Here is a 6,348-nt window from a genome sequence, read left to right on the forward strand (position 1 = left end):
TTCTACGTTTAAATACACAGATTCTTACCATTGTGTTACGGTCGCCTACGGTATTCAGTGTAGTAACGTGCCGTACAAGTTTGTATTCTAGAACAGCGGTCCCCAACCTTGTTGGCACCAGGACCCGGTGCTCCTATGAGAATCTAATGCCCAGTGATCTGAGGTGGAGCTGAGGCGGTGATGGTAGCAACGGAGAAGCAGCTGCAAATACGGATGAAGCTTCTCTTGCTCGCCTGCCGCTCACCTCCTGTTGTGTGGCTTGATTCCTAACAGGCCACAGACCGGTGCTGGTCCATGGCCCGGGGGTTTGTGTAGGTGCACTCTGGGATGTCTGCACAATGGCAAAATTGCATCAAGATGCATTTCTCGAGCGCCATGATGTGGGACCGCGCTTATCCTCCCTGGCTTGCCGTCTTTGCAGCCATGGCGGCTACCGCGTACCGCACGTAGCTGACCCTGCAGCCAGGGGCCGAGGCCCTACATGCCTTCTCCACTACGGCATCTCCACAGCCCCTCTTGTCCAGAGATCAAGCCTACATACAACAGAAGGGGCAGCCAAATCTGAAAAGCTATGGAGAAGAAAGGCACCACCTCCAATAACAGAGAAAGTGGCTGTTGACCAGTGCTGGTCTGTTTACCCTCTTGCAGCACCATTGAAAACTTCTCCAGTATCTCTTTCTGTTCAGATGGGTTATCCAGGAAAGAAAGGGGTGCCCATGGCAAAGGAAGGAAATCTAGAACTTGTAAAGATCTCCAATTTTCTGCATTTGACTCCTGCGGCTATTTAAAAAGCACTATGAGGCTCTTAGAGATTTCTGCACTGAGGGCCAGCTGCACTAGACAGTGATGGGAAATGCGAGAAGCATAGTCCAATTGAAATTGACACAAATGGTTATGTTTTATCAGGACTATCTACCCGAAACCCCAAAGCATGAGTAGCAACCTTAAGAGTTAAACTTTTGAATTTAGATGATCATGCAAAGAAACTTATTGAACTTGTAGGAGAACGATACTGCAAGACCACAGATGTGCTTACTGGTAAGGCAGACAGATGCCCTTTAAAGAGACAGAATTGTGATTATGCAATGTGTCTGCTAACAGTTTTATACCACGACTCTTGGAAAACTGAAGAATGGGAGAAAAATAAGTCTGAAGCAGACATGGAAGAGTATATATGGAAAAATAGCTCCTCAGGAAAAAAAAAAAATCCTGAAAACATTTCTCCAGATTAAAGCCAGAGAAAAATCTGGAAGTAAATAAGGAAGTGCTCCTTGTTACTACAGAGGTTGAAGATTGCAAAAAGTCTGTTAGTCGTAAGAATGCAAGGGACAATGAAAATACTCTTTTTTCATTACAAAGAATCAACAAAGACTATTAAATCTGACATGAATTATGTAGAAAATCTTCTTTATTAATTTTATGATCTACATATAATTGTTATCTAATTCAATGAAGTTGCCAATGTTAAAAAACAAAAAACAAAAAAAAAAGCAAACAAAAAAAAAGATGCATTTCTCAGAACGTATTCTTGTCTTTCTGTACTGCGAGCCCTTGAATTTGCTCTTCATGATCTTCTTGCCTCTTATTAGAGTGTTTGTATTTGTATGTAAAATTAAGAATTATCTTGTCAACTTCTACAAACACACAAAAACCCTGCTATTGGTTGGAACTGAATGTACAGATAAATTTTGGAAGAATTGAAATCAATAATTGGGGTGCATTGCTGGAATTAGGTACCTTATAAGGTTCCTTGTATCTTTAAAGTACCACAGTTCTGGATGCTGTTTTCTACAACTTTGTTAATAGCTGTCTAAGAAGTTTATGAATATAAAGTGAACTAATGATCATAGGAAACTGAAACTTGCTCTTTTTTTTTTTTCATTTTATGTGTTTATATTTGTTGGTTTGTTTTCTTCTTTCATCTCCATTCAATTTGTCCATCTAAATTCCTTGTGTCTCAGTACTAATTTTATCCAAAATAGTAGTGGCTCAAGATTGTCCATTAGCATTCTTTCCAGTGATAAGAACCAACCCATAGTTGTGTTTACAATACAGAGTTATAAATTACATTGAAATATCATTCAGTTAGAGTCATTCTCCAAGATCGTAAAGAGATGGATGGTCTCCAGGGGAAGGTTGTCATAAAAAGGAAAATCAAACCAGCTGAATAATACAATAAGTCTCTGTATAAAGCTAGCTCAGCCAAGCAAGGATATGAAAGGTGGCAGCCTTGGAGGAGATGGCTGACAGATTTCATTTGTCGAGGATCAGATCTTGCCCTGGTGTCACATGTTATATTCTCCCACCACCCTTTTGTGTTATACAGGCACCCTCTCCAGGTGCTGTCAGGGGAGTGTGCAGAGGCTGCCAGTTAAAGGGCAGGCGTGGTTAAGTCAAGTGTATAAAAAAACAGCCATTTTCTCCTCTCCTCTCCTGTTGTAAGGTTCAAACAGAATCTCTAGTTGATTTACTAATCATATAGAAAGAAAGTGAGGCTAGAATAAGTAAAATTTACCTCTCTCTCTCTCTCTCTCTCTCGTACACACACACACACATCTTTCTTTTCTCCCCAGCTTCCCTCTCTCCCTTCTTTGTTGTTTCCCATTTTCGTTCTTAATTCTTTAGCCCCTTTTTATTTTTTATGTGATTTGCCTTCTCTGTTTAACCAACTTTACTGCTTTCGACTTCTCCCTTTCTCTTTTTAATTGCAGTTGTATAGTAATTCTTCCATAGTTATCATTTTCTGTCTTATTATTGAGAGGAAATCCAACCGAAGGCTTTTGACGGCTTATGCATTTTTCATCAACAATCTTGAAGTCTCCTCAACCTCTTCATTCAACCTTACTTCCTTCTTTCTCTTTTTGTATCCTCAGTGTGTGTGTGTGTGTGTGTGTGTGTGTGTGTGTGTGTGTGTGTTCTCTGTGTCAAGTCACTGTGCTAGATGCCAGGAGCTGAAAGATGAGCAAATATTTATCTCTGACTGTAACATGGTTCACCAGATTATCCCCTCAATTGTTTCTTAGTCTTGACAATTAAGAATTTCAATCTACATATTCAGAAGGAAGTCACGGCCTCCTTACACACACATACAGAATGCATAGAATTTACTCATAAACTTGAAACATGATATTCAGAGCTTTACAAATTATACATGAACATATCCGTAGGTACTTGAATACATTTTATGGTTTTCTCTCCCAAGGAAACAAATGTGAGGTTTAGTTCAGTCTGAGATTCTAATATTTGGGTTTCTTTATGAATTCATATTTCTCAGCCAACTTTCTGTCCTCAACTCAGAATGACAGTGTGGTAATAATTCCCAAAATTATTTCAATAAACATTTTTAAATCTAATAACCAAATATAACATGATAGCACTATAAACCAGGCATCCTAACCAGCTGTACTCATCATACCTAATATGCACTGTGTGAAATTGGCATTCATGTTCTCCCCCTGGCCCCCACCACACACACGCACAAAGCACATACTTTATATAGTTATATGCCTATTGTACAATCAGTTTTGGAAAATATTGTGAATGAATGGCTAAATAAATGAGTTATCTTGAAGTACATGCATTTTTCAGTATACTGTATTTTTTAATGTTACTTTGAACAACAGAGTGGGCAATTCCAAACCCTAAGTATTGGCTCTAGGTTTTAAACACTACACTGATTTGAAAAAGTTATGGAAACGGTCTGAATAATTAATTTTCCTTTATGTTTGAAATAATAATATCCTCTCTATATATATGCCTTAAAGTTTGGTGAACAGAAGCAAACTTTTAAAAAGTGCTTTATAAACCATAAAATTTTATCCTCAATTATATGTTTAACATTGGTGTTATTTCATAAATAATTGAGAAAACATCATTAGCATAAAATATGTAAATGTCATGATAAAATTTAATAAGGATAATGAGGATACACAATATTTATATGTATATATAGATATGTGTGCATATAATTAGAAGTAGTCAATCAGGAATACTTATGCAAAATACAAAATTTAAAGCATTTTTTCAAGGGCTGGGATTTGATGATTTCTTACTTGCAATCTAATAACTTTAGTCTGATACTATTTTATAGATGCTGGCAGAAGACATGAAACTCCTTGGTCAGAGACAAAGAACTTCATCACTCATGGCATAGTAAGTAGCAGGAGCATCCTCATGCTTGTAGCAGTTTTGCTTGCTCCCCAAATCCCATGCAGACGGCCTTACCAAATGCCTGCACACACACACAGGGTTGTTTTGCGCACGAGGAGCATTAAAGTTAAGAAACCTAGCATTCTGTAGCGAACAGAAAGTAAGCAAACCTTGTCCCTGAGAAAGATATTACCTCACCTTTCTATTCCTTGCTGTATACATAACCTTGAGAAATGGCCAGGTAATGAGAGATCAAGGCATTGAATTGTGGCACCCAGAAAATACGTAGGAATATGAAAGACACATGGAAAAATGTCTTTCAACAAATTTTTCTCATACTGTCTGAATTTCCCTTTTAAGAAAAATAATACTGGGCTCTAAATAATATCTTCATCATATTCTGGACTTCGTAGAGTATTTTAAACTCAGACTTAATATATAAATATCTATTTCACCTAATTGAAGTTGAGCCCACTAACATTTACTTAAGGCCTTCTATGTGCCTACTACTGAGCTGGGTACCTTGTTATGTAAGAGACCATTCTGTGAATAAGAAAGTGTTCCAATAAAAAAGGCTTTCGAAAATAGTATTTCAAACAGCACTGTCTGAGAAAAGGCAAGGAAAAAAGGAAGCTATTGTCTAGCAGTGATCAATTTCAGACACTTTTAAAATGCCTCTGGTGATATCATTCTCACCATCTCATAATGTTTTGCAAGTTGTTAGAAGGGGGACATTAAATCACCCGGTCAGTAAAGCTGTTCTCTCCCCTATAACTCATATAAAGCCACTATGCACAGGAAATGATAATTTAATCACTCCAATGCCATTCTCATAGATAAAGCTCAGCCACCTTCTGTAGAGTAATGTTACAAATGTTGCAGAATCTGTTTATTCACACAGAACAAAAATGTCTGAAATTGTGCAACATTGATCCTAATGGAGGATTTATGTATGTGTACACACACACACACACACACACACACACACACACACACGTGCACACACACACACACGCACATGCACTCAAATGTACAAACATACAAAGACTGACTTCTTTCCATCTCTGTCACCCTTCTAACTATACTCCTCCTAGCAGGAGCTCTCAACTGCAATAACTAACAAATTATTCTATAGTTTTTACTTTGATTTGGTCTATCTTATTACCTATTATCCAAATATTAGAAATTCATCATCAAAGTGTAAATTCAACCATTTACCTCTATAATAATGTCATCTAGTGTTAAAACAGACACTCTTTAACAATATCTACAGCCTACTAGATTTTCTAGATTAGGAGTCTGAAAATGATGGTCCATGAGCTATATACATTTATTTACAAGGTTGTTGGTAAACAGTTTTATTGTAATATAGCCTTATGTACTCATTTATGTATTATCTTTGACTGAGACTGAACTACAATGACAGAGTTAAGTAATTGCAACAGTACTCTAAAGCCTGCAAAATGAAAAACGGTAACTGTCTCACCTGTATTTGTTTTCTATTGCTGAATAACCAACAACCACAGATTGATCAGCTTAAAACAAACAAAAAAAAATGCATTAACTCCCAGTTTTTCTGAATCAGGAGTCTGGCACGATATTAATGTATTCTCTGTTTAGGGTCTCATGTAACTGAAGTCAAGGGATTTTCTTCCAGTTACTTTGAATTTGAAGAATACATTTTATTGCAGTTTGAGGACTCCTGTTTTCTTACTGGCTTATCTCAGTTTTTATAGACTGCCTGCATTTCTTGCCACATGGTCCCCTCCATCTTTGAATGAACAATAGAAAATGTCCTGTGAGTTAAACTTCCTGGAAATTTCTGAAGTCTTCTGTTTCTGACCTCTTGACCTAGATTTAAAGGTTTATATTATTAGGGCTGGCCAAAGAGGGTAATCTCTTAAGGTCAACTGATTTGAGACCTTAATTATATCTGCAAAATACCTTTCCAGCAGTATCAAGGTAAGTATTTGAATATTTGGAGGGAAAGTATGTGTACAACAGTATTTGAAAATCTTAGGGACCATCTTAGGATTCTGTCTACTATACAAAGCTTTATTGAAAATATTTGTTGACCTAGGTCTACATGACTAATCCAGATATAACTCTTACCATGAACCTCTTGCTTTCTGGTCCCCAGAAAAACTAGCTTTTATTAAGCTTTCAAACTCAACATGCTGTCTTTTATATGATGCTCTT

The 6,348-nt window shown here is 37.2% G+C and overlaps 1 pseudogene; it reads left to right on the forward strand.

Annotated features, from left to right (window-relative positions):
* The first annotated feature begins 423 nt into the window (after window positions 1–423).
* LOC107513695 lies at window positions 424–1,389 on the forward strand (annotated as a pseudogene).
* The last annotated feature ends 4,959 nt before the right edge of the window (window positions 1,390–6,348 follow it).

The sequence above is a fragment of the Rousettus aegyptiacus genome, unplaced genomic scaffold (genome assembly GCF_014176215.1).
Source record: "Rousettus aegyptiacus isolate mRouAeg1 unplaced genomic scaffold, mRouAeg1.p scaffold_m13_p_14, whole genome shotgun sequence".
NCBI classification, from domain to species: Eukaryota; Metazoa; Chordata; class Mammalia; order Chiroptera; family Pteropodidae; genus Rousettus; species Rousettus aegyptiacus.